Source organism: Pseudophryne corroboree, unplaced genomic scaffold (assembly GCF_028390025.1).
Source record: "Pseudophryne corroboree isolate aPseCor3 unplaced genomic scaffold, aPseCor3.hap2 scaffold_403, whole genome shotgun sequence".
Classification (NCBI taxonomy): domain Eukaryota; kingdom Metazoa; phylum Chordata; class Amphibia; order Anura; family Myobatrachidae; genus Pseudophryne; species Pseudophryne corroboree.
In genome coordinates, this window is record NW_026970043.1 from 537,166 (window position 1) to 550,252 (window position 13,087).

Sequence of the window (13,087 nt, forward strand, 5' to 3'; positions counted from 1 at the left end):
TGGACCCAGCATGCTTCCATTACAGTACTCTGCTGCACATGTAAGTGCAAGAGATCCTGAAGCACTCACTCATCATGGGAAAGTACCAATGTGTTTCTTCATTGGTTGATGGAAGAAACATCTTACAAAAACTCTCCAGATTATTGACTATTTAAAGTTTTTCTAGGAAACGTTCTAGATGAATGCTTATTAGCCTTTGTCAGTATGTACTTTCACAAAGTGTCGCTGTAGCGCAATCAGTTAGTGTGTACGGCTATTAACCAAAAAGTTGGTGGTTCAATCCCACCCAGGGACGTAATTGACCTTGTGATCAGATTTTGGTGATATTTAAGTAGACAAGTCAAAATTTCAAACCCTCTCTTATGGTGTAGGGTACCTGGCCTACTCTGATGTAATCAGTTAGATTTGATTAAGTGATTTTATGAAAAAAAAACAGCTAGGAAGCACAATTTAGCAGTGGGTTGCAGAGAAAAAGAAATATGCTGGCAGAAAAATCCAATTGAGTGATTAAACAGCTCTTCATTTTCTGGCTTTATTTTTATGCTAACAAATTTGTTCTCTGAAAAGAGTCCACAAAGCCAAGTATCTGATTAACACCTTTGTAGGGATGGTTTTTCACCTATTACTAAATTAAACATGCTTCATTGGAAAGGCAGCAATATGCATCCTCATTTCAATATCTACTGAAATAATACAGGTTGACACCAGGAAACATTAACGCCACTGCATCCTTGCTGCTTTCTCATGTGGAAGTCTGTTTAATGTGAAAACAAGGTGATATCTAATTAGCACACAGGTAAGGAATTAAGAAAATCTTTATTTAAGGGTGAAGAGGTTTCTCACAAAATCGTTGCCCCAATGCATCATTGAAATTCAAGCTGGAAAGATGATTTTAATATATCACTTGTACATTTTGTATTGCTCTTCTGGTGACAATGTAGTTTGTTTTTGTCAATTACCATTTTAATAATCGGGTAAAGAAAATTAAGTGGATTTTTGAAAGAAAACAATACTGTCAATATACTATTAAAACAAATTAAAATGGTAAAAGTTATTGTACTTTAAGTAAAAATAAAAGAGCAAAAATATCAATCCCAGTTTTGGATTACTTTAATTAACAAAAAAAAACGCATATAGCAGAGGATAGTTTCAATCTGCCTACCTCTGGGCTATGGACCCAGCATGCTTCCATTACAGTACTCTGCTGCACATGTAATTGCAAGAGATCCTGAAGTACTCACTCATCATGGGAAAGTACCAATGTGTTTCTTCATTGGTTGATGGAAGAAACATTTTACAAAAACTCTCCAGATTATTGACTATTTAAAGTTTTTCTAGGAAACGTTCTAGATGAATGCTTATTAGCCTTTGTCAGTATGTACTTTTGCAAAGTGTCGCTGTGGCGCAATCAGTTAGTGTGTACGGCTATTAACCAAAAGGTTGGTGGTTCAATCCCACCCAGGGATGTAATTGACCTTGTTATCAGATTTTGGTGATCTTTAAGTAGACAAGTCAAAATTTCAAAAATCCCTGTTATGGTGTAGGGTACCTGGCCTTCTCTGATGTAATCAGAGTTAGATTTGATTCAGTGATTTTATAAAAACAGCTAGGAAGCACAATTTAGCAGTGGTTTGCAGAGAAAAAGAAATATGCTGGCAAAAAAATCCAATTGAGTGATTAAACAGCTCTTCATTTTCTGGCTTTATTTATATGCTAACAAATTTGTTCTCTGAAAAGTGTCCACAAAGCCAAGTATCTGATTAACATCTTTGTAGGGATGGTTTTTCACCTATTACTAAATTAAACTTGCTTCATTGGAAAGGCAGCAAGATGCATCCTCATTTCAATATCTACTGAAATAATACAGGTTGACACCAGGAAACATTAACGCCACTGCATCCTTGCTGCTTTCTCATGTGGAAGTCTGTTTAATGTGAAAACAAGGTGATATCTAATTAGCACACAGGTAAGGAATTAAGAAAATCTTTATTTAAGGGTGAAGATGTTTCTCACAAAATCGTTGCCCCAATGCATCATTGAAATTCAAGCTGGAAAGATGATTTTAATATATCACTTGTACATTTTGTATTGCTCTTCTGGTGACAATGTAGTTTGTTTTTGTCAATTACCATTTTAATAATAGGGTAAAGAAAATTAAGTGGATTTTTGAAAGAAAACAATACTGTCAATATACTATTAAAACAAATTAAAATGGTAAAAGTTATTGTACTTTAAGTAAAAATAAAAGAGCAAAAATATCAATCCCAGTTTTGGATTACTTTAATTAACAAAAAAAAAATGCATATAGCAGAGGATAGTTTCAATCTGCCTACCTCTGGGTTAAGGGGCCCAGCATGCTTCCATTGCAGTACTCTGCTGCACATGTAAGTGCAAGAGATCCTGAAGCACTCACTCATCATGGGAAAGTACCAATGCGTTTCTTCATTGGTTGATGGAAGAAACATCTTACAAAAACTCTCCAGATTATTGACTTTTTAAAGTTTTCTAGGAAACGTTCTAGATGAATGCTTATTAGCCTTTGTCAGTATGTACTTTTGCAAAGTGTCTCTGTGGTGTAATCGGTTAGTGTGTTTGGTTATTAACCAAAGGGTTGGTGGTTCAATCCCACCCAGGGATGTTATTGACCTTGTCATCAGATTTTGGTGATCTTTAAGTAGACAAGTCAAAATTTCAAACCCCCTCTTATGGTGTAGGGTACCTGGCCTACTCTGATGTAATCAGAGTTAGATTTGATTAAGTGATTTTATCAAAAAACAGCTAGGAAGCACAATTTAGCAGTGGTTTGCAGAGAAAATGAAATATGCTGGCAGAAAAATCCAATTGAGTGATTAAACAGCTCTTCATTTTCTGGCTTTATTTTTATGCTAACTAATTTGTTCTCTGAAAAGTGTCCACAAAGCCAAGTATCGGATTAACATCTTTGTAGGGATGGTTTTTCACCTATTACTAAATTAAACTTGCTTCATTGGAAAGGCAGCAAGATGCATCCTCATTTCAATATCTACTGAAATAATACAGGTTGACACCAGGAAACATTAACGCCACTGCATCCTTGCTGCTTTCTCATGTGGAAGTCTGTTTAATGTGAAAACAAGGTGATATCTAATTAGCACACAGGTAAGGAATTAAGAAAATCTTTATTTAAGGGTAAGATGTTTCTCACAAAATCGTTGCCCCAATGCATCATTGAAATTCAAGCTGGAAAGATGATTTTAATATATCACTTGTACATTTTGTATTGCTCTTCTGGTGACAATGTAGTTTGTTTTTGTCAATTACCATTTTAATAATCGGGTAAAGAAAATTAAGTGGATTTTTGAAAGAAAACAATACTGTCTATATACTATTAAAACAAATTAAAAAGGTAAAAGTTATTGTACTTTAAGTAAAATAAAAAGAGCAAAAATATCAATCCCAGTTTTGGATTACTTTAATTAACAAAAAAAATGCATATAGCAGAGGATAATTTCAATCTGCCTACCTCTGGGTTATGGACCCAGCATGCTTCCATTACAGTACTCTGCTGCACATGTAAGTGCAAGAGATCCTGAAGCACTCACTCATCATGGGAAAGTACCAATGTGTTTCTTCATTGGTTGATGGAAGAAACATCTTACAAAAACTCTCCAGATTATTGACTATTTAAAGTTTTTCTAGGAAACGTTCTAGATGAATGCTTATTAGCCTTTGTCAGTATGTACTTTCACAAAGTGTCGCTGTAGCGCAATCAGTTAGTGTGTACGGCTATTAACCAAAAAGTTGGTGGTTCAATCCCACCCAGGGACGTAATTGACCTTGTGATCAGATTTTGGTGATATTTAAGTAGACAAGTCAAAATTTCAAACCCTCTCTTATGGTGTAGGGTACCTGGCCTACTCTGATGTAATCAGTTAGATTTGATTAAGTGATTTTATGAAAAAAAACAGCTAGGAAGCACAATTTAGCAGTGGGTTGCAGAGAAAAAGAAATATGCTGGCAGAAAAATCCAATTGAGTGATTAAACAGCTCTTCATTTTCTGGCTTTATTTTTATGCTAACAAATTTGTTCTCTGAAAAGAGTCCACAAAGCCAAGTATCTGATTAACACCTTTGTAGGGATGGTTTTTCACCTATTACTAAATTAAACATGCTTCATTGGAAAGGCAGCAATATGCATCCTCATTTCAATATCTACTGAAATAATACAGGTTGACACCAGGAAACATTAACGCCACTGCATCCTTGCTGCTTTCTCATGTGGAAGTCTGTTTAATGTGAAAACAAGGTGATATCTAATTAGCACACAGGTAAGGAATTAAGAAAATCTTTATTTAAGGGTGAAGAGGTTTCTCACAAAATCGTTGCCCCAATGCATCATTGAAATTCAAGCTGGAAAGATGATTTTAATATATCACTTGTACATTTTGTATTGCTCTTCTGGTGACAATGTAGTTTGTTTTTGTCAATTACCATTTGAATAATAGGGTAAAGAAAATTAAGTGGATTTTTGAAAGAAAACAATACTGTCAATATACTATTAAAACAAATTAAAATAATAAAAGTTATTGTACTTTAAGTAAAAATAAAAGAGCAAAAATATCAATCCCAGTTTTGGATTACTTTAATTAACAAAAAAAAATGCATATAGCAGAGGATAGTTTCAATCTGCCTACCTCTGGGTTATGGGCCCAGCATGCTTCCATTGCAGTACTCTGCTGCACATGTAAGTGCAAGAGATCCTGAAGCACTCACTCATCATGGGAAAGTACCAATGTGTTTCTTCATTGGTTGATGGAAGAAACATCTTACAAAAACTCTCCAGATTATTGACTTTTTAAAGTTTTTCTAGGAAACGTTCTAGATGAATGCTTATTAGCCTTTGTCAGTATATACTTTTGCAATGTGTCTCTGTGGCGCAATCAGTTAGCGTGTTCGGTTATTAACCAAAAGGTTGGTGGTTCAATCCTACCCAGGGACGTAATTTACCTTGTTATCAGATTTTGGTGATCTTTAAGTAGACAAGTCAAAATTTCAAACCCCCTCTTATGGTGTAGGGTACCTGGCCTTATCTGATGTAATCAGAGTTAGATTTGATTAAGTGATTTTATAAAAGAACAGCTAGGAAGCACAACTTAGCAGTGGGTTGCAGAGAAAAAGAAATACGCTTGCAGAAAAATCCAATTGAGTGATTAAACAGCTCTTCATTTTCTGGCTTTATTTTTATGCTAACAAATTTGTTCTCTGAAAAGTGTCCACAAAGCCAAGTATCTGATTAACACCTTTGTAGGGATGGTTTTTCACCTATTACTAAATTAAACTTGCTTCATTGGAAAGGCAGCAAGTGATGTCATCCAAGCAGTGGGTCAAAGTTGGCTTCATCCCTCGTCTGCTTATGAAAAGAGAAAAGGGATATGCAGGGCATGGCGGCCTTTTGCGACGCTTGGATGACCCCTAGTTCGCATTAAACACCCCCACCCTCCTTCGGTGTGGGGCTCATGTTGGCCATGCCCCAGCCCCTAAAGCATTCAAGCTGATTTCTTGCAGCAGCTGGGTACTGTAACAGCTCCAGAGCTGCTCTGTAAGGCAAGTAAAAGGGTGTGGGCCCTGCAGCACTACCTGTAGTTTGCATTGTGCATTGGAAGGCACAAAGTAAGCAGACGGGAGGAGAAGTCAGGATAGTGCACAAGGTTATAGAAGGGATGGGCTCAAGAAAAGAGAAGTGGAAACAGACAGCATACTAGGCTGGAGAGAGACCTGAGACAAAGAGATCTGAATTATACGAGAGCCGTCCAGGGGAAACACAAATTATGCAGTCAAGTTTCCCACATTTGGGGAAATCGCAAGGGGCAGCACACCCAGAGTGCAATGGGTGAGCCTTGCCCTGGGAGAAGCACCTTCATGATCATAGTATCTCACCTGGCAGGTTAGTAGGAGTTGGGCTAGAGCTGGGGAGGGTCGCTGCTCGGGCACTACCTTTCAAGTGAAGGAGATCCAACTGAGGCAGCACAAGGGAACTCTCAAAAGAAGAACAAGGCTAGAGGAAGATCTGAGACAAAGAAATCTGACTTTTACCAGAGCTGACTAGAGGAAAGCACAAACACAGTCCACCACTACCACAAATAATGCAGTCGAGTTTCCCACATTTGGGGAAATCACAGGGGTCAGCATACCCAGAATGCAATGAATGAACCTCACCCTGGGAGAACAATCTTCATGACAATAGTATCTCCTATGCAAAATAAGTATGATTTGGGATAGGGCTGGGGAGGGCCGTTGCTCAGGCACATCTCTGTCAAGTAAAGGAGATTCAACTGAGGCAGCACAAGGGAACTCTCATCTGGGGACAACAACTGCAGGGAGAACACATATTTTCAGATGAACATGGGGTGGCAGAAGGCTGCCTAATACTGAAGCACCCCCAAACAACAAACCAAATGCAACAACTAGTGCAAGCATTCCTGGGGGATGGCCTGCAGCAGATGGATTTGAATATGGTGATGTCATCCAAGCAGTGGGTCAAAGTTGGCTTCAACCCTCGTCTGCATATGAAAAGAGAAAAGGAGCGTGCAGGGCATGGAGGCCTTTTGTGGTGCTTGGATGACCCCTAGTTCACATTAAGCACCCCCACCCTCCTTCGGTGTGGGGCTCATGTTGGCCATTCCCCAGCCCCTGAAGCATTCAAGCTGATTTCTTGCAGCAGCTGGGCACTGTAACAGCTCCAGAGCTGCTCTGTAAAGCAAGTAAAAGGGTGTGGGCCCTGCAGCACTACCCGTAGTTTGCATTGTGCATTGGGAGGCACAAAGTAAGCAGACGGGAGGAGAAGTCAGGATAGTGCACAAGGGTATAGAAGGGAGGGGCTCAAGAAAAAAGAAGTGGAACCAGACAGCAAACTAGGCTGGAGAGAGACCTGAGACAAAGAGATCTGAATTACATGAGAGCCGACCAGGGAAAACTCAAATTATGCAGTCAAGTTTCCCACATTTGGGGAAATCGCAGGGGCAGCACACCCAGAGTGCAATGGGTGAGCCTTGCCCTGGGAGAAGCAACTTCATGATCATAGTATCTCACCTGGCAGGTAAGTAGGAGTTGGGCTAGAGCTGGGGAGGGTCGCTGCTCGGGCACCCCCCTGTCAAGTGAAGGAGATCCAACTGAGGCAGCACAAGGGAACTCTCGAAAGAAGACAAAGGCTAGAGGAAGATCTGAGACAAAGAAATCTGACTTTTACCAGAGCTGACCAGAGGAAAGCACAAACACAGTCCCCCACTACCACAAATAATGCAGTCGAGTTTCCCACATTTGGGGAAATCACAGGGGTCAGCATACCCAGAATGCAATGAATGAACCTAACCCTGGGAGAACAATCTTCATGACCATGGTATCTCCTATGCAAAATAAGTATGATTTGGGATAGGGCTGGGGAGGGCCGTTGCTCAGGCACATCTCTGTCAAGTAAGTTGCATTTGATTTGTTGTTTGGGGGTGCTTCAGTATTAGGCAGCCTTCTGCCCTACCATGTTCATCTGAAAATATGTGTTCTCCCTGCAGTTGTTGTCCCCAGATGAGAGTTCCCTTGTGCTGCCTCAGTTGAATCTCCTTTTGGAGAAGACCTCAATAAGATTGTAGCTGATCTGGCTACTGCTAAAACAGCTTGCCTACCTAGTATGACTCCTACCACGCAGAAGGCTAAAAGTACTTTTCTTGGCCCTTTCATCCTCCAGGTAAAGCGTACCCAAGGTCAGGCATACCCAAAGCAAGCTCATGTTTCCAGACCTGCCAAGCCCAGACTGAAGCAATCCTGGGCTGCCCATCAGCCTGCTTCCAAAACGGACAAGCCTGCCGCATGACGGTGCAGGCCTCCCTCTGGGGGATCCCAGGGTGGGGGGCCCGACTTCTAGGTTTGGCAAAGAAAGGTATAATTCTAAGCTAGAGAATTCTGTTTGGAGCTCACCTTGTACTTTGTGAAGAAATAATCAGCATTGTGGCTGAGCAGATACATGTAGTGTGTGGCTGCAAACTGCATGGATCTGCTGCGTTGTAATGCTGATTCTTTTTTTTTGCAAAGTACCAATAGCTTCATATAATGTTCACAATTTTTATGCAGGATCAAATAGCTCAATAGGTAGGGTGTTTGATTAGAATTCAACAGGTTATAGGTTTGAATCCTGGGTATGGTAGTTTGAGATGTGTTATTTAATAAAGTATGTTGTTCTGACTGCCGGCATCCTATCACCTGGGATATCATACTAAATAAATGGAGTTGATCAAATTTATTTTTTTTTAACTAGGGACAATTTCCAGATACTTCTCTTTATAACTGAGATTGCCCCCTGGAACTTCACATCAGTTGACAACTATGCATGAGTGGGCAGTGCTTGCCCTGGATCTGTCCACCCATTTATGTGCCGCCATAAAATAAAGCATGACTAACAGTTATCCTGGGCGTACACTACACAATTATCTGTCAGGCTATCTATCCAGTCTGGATGGATGGAATGAAAATCTGGTAATGTATAGGAGCAAATGTCAATTAACCATTTGCTCCCAAACACTAGAAAAGTGGTCAAAAATGGTCATTACACAAATTGGTTAAACCCAAAATTTAACCAATTTGTTTAGGGGACCATTTTTGTCCATTTTTTAGTGTTTGAGAGTAAATCGTTGATGGTCATTTGCTCACATAGATAACCGGATTTCTATTCCAACCAGCCAGTGTTGGAGAGATGGTCTGCCAGATTACATAATGCATACCAGAGCCATAACTAGACTTTTTGGTGCCCTGTGACAGAGAATTATATGCCCTCCCCCCCATTTTTGCAATATGGACAAAAGGCGCATGCCTTGTGGGGAAGGGGCATAACAAGATTGGTCTCAGAGAAAGCACATGAGATATGAAGATATATCTAGTATACTTGACACTCAATGGTTTGTGGTATTGCAGGGGTGCCCTCCTTAAATGCATATACAGTCACACATGGCATGTTTGTGTAAATGGCATATCAGCAGTCAGGACTAACTGGTGACATGCCATTTGTACAAGTAAGCCATGTGTGACTAATATATAAACATACTTTATTAAATAACACCTCAAACTATCATACCCAGGATTCAAACCTATAACCTGTTAAATTCTAATCAAACACCCTACCCATTGAGCTACTTGATCCTGCATCTATTCTAACCTCCAAAAACAGATTCAGTTGCATTTTCCAGCGTGTTTTGTTTGCGCCTTTGCAAATGTCTTACATCGACAAACTTATTTAGTACTATTTTGCAAATAGGGTTACATTGTCGCAACATTGTGTTCCCTAATTGCTTGATTTTTTAAATGCAAAAATTGATAAAGACACCTGATAATTGCTCTGTGGAGTCTTCTTTTGTGTCTACTTCTTATCTACATTTAATTCCCTACCTATAATCAAGGCATTTTTAAATGCTGGGTGCTGCCAGGACGTGAGGCCTACCTAGTCTTTAGATCTGAATTTGAATGTACTTGTGAACTAACTTAATTTCCTACTTCTAAACTCATTCCTAAATTCACTACTTACATTAATCCTGTAGTTGGGCATTTTGAGCCTTCAATTGTGGGCATTGTTTTGTGTCCAGACCAGCAGCTGGTGGTGTGCATTTGCTGGAAAGGCATCGAAGACCTCCGATATGCTGCATCTCCTGATGTGTGTCTGCCTCAAGTGGCTGTCAGCAAATGCATGCTAGACACCCCATTCCAAGCTGATTGTGACATCACGGAACATGCATCATAGAACAGGCATGCTAGAACATGGGTCTTCAACCTGCGACCCTCCAGCTGCTGTGGAACTACATATCCCAGCATGCCCTGCCTCAGTTTTAGCATACCTTAATAGCAAAACTGTGGCAGGGCATGCTGGGATGTGTAGTTTCACAGCAGCTGGAGGGCCACAGGATGAAGACCCATGTGCTAGAACCAAACCGCAGGTACATTGAATGCTAGCAAGCTGAATGTTTAAATCCTTTTTGTTCCGCAGCATTCCAATGCGGAAGATTCCATGGAACCAGAGATTATTCCATTGAGAAGGACATGCTGCCTGGATGACTGTACTGTGCAAATTAAATCACGGAGCCAGTTGGCTTGTGGGTGGCTCTGGTGACTGGGTGGTTGGGTGGGCGGTGTGTCGGAGGTGGAGCACATGCAAATGAATGTGTATCATCCAGCTAGTGAGAGAGAAAACTCATGCAGGAGTGTGCCTGCTTGTCAGTGAGTTATGCACCTTGCCAGACGTCAAATCTACATGGAGCAACTGGAGGGGACAAGAGCAGGTTTGGAAAATATACACAGAAGAGCATATATGCTGGCGCATTCTCCATGATTGTGTCAGCTTATGTTTTGGTGCACTGCACTTTCCTCCACTAAGTTTTAGCCATTTTGTTTAAACGCAAGTGTAGTTGCTTCTCGCTCTTTTGGCTGTGATATTGTATTGTGGTTGAAGAGTCTGCTGGAGGGATTGTTTTCTTCATTGGCGAGAGACTGAAGATATTCCAGGATGGAAGGCTTGGGAACACTATCCGTTTTTCAGTTGTGGAAGAGTTGAAAGACCGGATTGGACTACATTCTATAGTAAAGGGTATCTTTGTATTTATTAATCCTCCCTTTATATGTGTCTGTCTTTCAATAAAGCTTTGGGCTTGTGATTCCGTCACCCTCTTACACTCCACACCCATAGCCTTATTAACTATTGTATTGTTTAAATGTATAGTGCAGTTCATGATTTATAGTGTAGGCTGACCTGTACTGTAGTTCTTGAACTGTACTATACCGACAGCATTTGTATTGTGTTTTGGCTGTGCTGCAACACAGTACTTATGTGTGTAATGTTTATGTATGTTTTTTTGCTTCTTTATGTCAATAAAGACTGCTTTTTCAATCCAATATCTGAAAACAATCAATGTTTATCTTTGATGGCAATAGAAGTGGTATGATATTTGCTGCTTTTGAAAGGCAATATCTGATATGTCCCCTATCTGGGAACCATATATTAAATGGCTTTTCAGAAAAGGGAGATGGGAGAAGAGCTTTCAGTACTTGTAGGACCGATGCACATTTCCTATTCTAGCCTCCAAAAACAGATTCAGTTGCATTTTCCAGCGTGTTTTGGATGCGCCTTTGCAAATGTCTTACATCGACAAACTTATTTAGTACTATTTTGCAAATAGGGTTACATTGTTGCAACATTGTGTTCCCTAATTGCTTGATTTTTTAAATGCAACAATTGATAAAAACACCTGATAACTGCTCTGCGGAGTCTTATTTTGTGTCTACTTCTTATCTACATTTAATTCCGTACCTCTAATCAAGGCATTTTTAAATGCTGGCGGCTGCCAGGACGTGAGGCCTACCTAGACTTTAGATCTGAATTTGAATGTACTTGTGAACTAACTTAATTTCCTACTTCTAAATTCATTCCTAAATTCACTACTTACATGAATCCTGTAGTTGGGCATTTTGGGACTTCGATTGTGGGCATTGTTTTGTGTCCAGACCAGCAGCAGGTGGTGTGCATTTGCTGGAAAGGCATCAAAGACCTCCGATATGCTGCATCTCCTGATGTGTGTCTCCCTCAAGTGGCTGTCAGCAAATGCCTGCTAGACACCCCATTCCAAGCTGATTGTGACATCACGGAACATGCATCATAGAACAGGCATGCTAAAACATGGATCTTCAACCTGCGACCCTCCAGCTGCTGTGGAACTACACATCCCAGCATGCCCTGCCTCAGTTTTAGCATACCTTATAGCAAAACTGTGGCAGGGCGTGCTGGGATGTGTAGTTTCACAGCAGCTGGAGGGCCACAGGATGAAGACCCATGTGCTAGAGCCAAGCCGCAGGTACATTGAATGCTAGCAAGCTGAATATTTAAATCCTTTTTGTTCCGCAGCATTCCAATGCGGAAGATTCCATGGAACCAGAGATCCTTCCATTGAGAAGGACATGCTGCCTGGATGACTACACTGTGCAAATTAAATCACGGAGCCAGTTGGTTTGTGGGTGGCTCTGGTGACTGGGTGGTTGGGTGGGTGGTGTGTCGGAGGTGGAGCACATGCAAATGATTGTGTATCATCCAGCTAGTGAGAGTGAAAACTCATGCAGGAGTGTGCCTGCTTGTCAGTGGGTTATGCACCTTGCCAGACGTTAAATCTACATAGAGCAGCTGGAGGGGACAAGAGCATGTTTGCAAAATATAGATAGAAGAGCATATATGCTGGCGCATTCTCCATGATTGTGTCAGCTTATGTTTTGGTGCACTGCACTTTCCTCCACTAAGTTTTAGCCATTTTTGTTAAGCTCAAGTGTAGTTGCTTCTCGGCCTTTTGGCTGTGATCTTGTATTGTGGTTGAAGGGTCTGCTGGAGGGAGGGATTGCTTTCTTCATTGGCGAAAGACCAAAGATATTCCAGGATGGAAGGCTTGGGAACACTATCTGTTTTTCAGTTGTGGAAGAGCACAGAGGTCGGATTGGACTACATTCTATAGTAAAGGATGTCTTTCTATTTATTAAACCTCCCCTTATATGTGTCAGTCTTTCAATAAAGCTTCGGGCTTGTGATTCCCTCACCCTCTTACACTCCACACCCATAGCCTTATTAACTGTTGTATTATTGTACAGTTTAAATGTATAGTGCAGTTCATGATTTATAGTGTAGGCTGGCCTGTGCTGTAGTTCTTGAACTGTACTATACCATCAGCATTTCTATTGTGTTTTGGCTGTGCCGCAACGCGGTACTTATGTGTGTAATGTTTATGTATGTTTTTTTGCTTCTTTATGTGCATCGGTCCTACAAGTAATGAAAGCTCTTCTCCCATCTCCCTTTTCTGAAAAGCCATTTAATATATGGTTCCCAGATAGGGGACATATCAGATATTGGATTTCAAAAGCATCAAATATCATACCACTTTTATTGCCATCAAAGATAAACATTGATTGTTTTCAGATATTGGCTTGAAAAAGCAGTCTTTATTGACATAAAAAAAAAACATACATAAACATTGCACACATAAATACAGTGTTGCAGCACAGCCAAAACACAATACAAATGCTGACGGTATAGTACAGTTCA

At 40.4% G+C, this 13,087-nt stretch overlaps 4 non-coding genes across 4 annotated transcripts; all 4 read right to left on the reverse strand.

The window, feature by feature from the left end:
• Positions 1–5,767: 5,767 nt before the first annotated feature.
• On the reverse strand, positions 5,768–5,931 carry LOC135024056 (U1 spliceosomal RNA). Its single transcript, XR_010220928.1, has one exon. It is a non-coding gene; the product is annotated as a U1 spliceosomal RNA (small nuclear RNA).
• A 151-nt stretch (positions 5,932–6,082) lies between these two features.
• On the reverse strand, positions 6,083–6,246 carry LOC135023986 (U1 spliceosomal RNA). Its single transcript, XR_010220862.1, has one exon. It is a non-coding gene; the product is annotated as a U1 spliceosomal RNA (small nuclear RNA).
• Positions 6,247–6,920: 674 nt separating this feature from the next.
• LOC135024111 (U1 spliceosomal RNA) lies at positions 6,921–7,083 on the reverse strand. The gene has a single exon (XR_010220978.1). It is a non-coding gene; the product is annotated as a U1 spliceosomal RNA (small nuclear RNA).
• A 152-nt stretch (positions 7,084–7,235) lies between these two features.
• Positions 7,236–7,399, reverse strand: LOC135023955 (U1 spliceosomal RNA). Its single transcript, XR_010220832.1, has one exon. It is a non-coding gene; the product is annotated as a U1 spliceosomal RNA (small nuclear RNA).
• Positions 7,400–13,087: the final 5,688 nt, after the last annotated feature.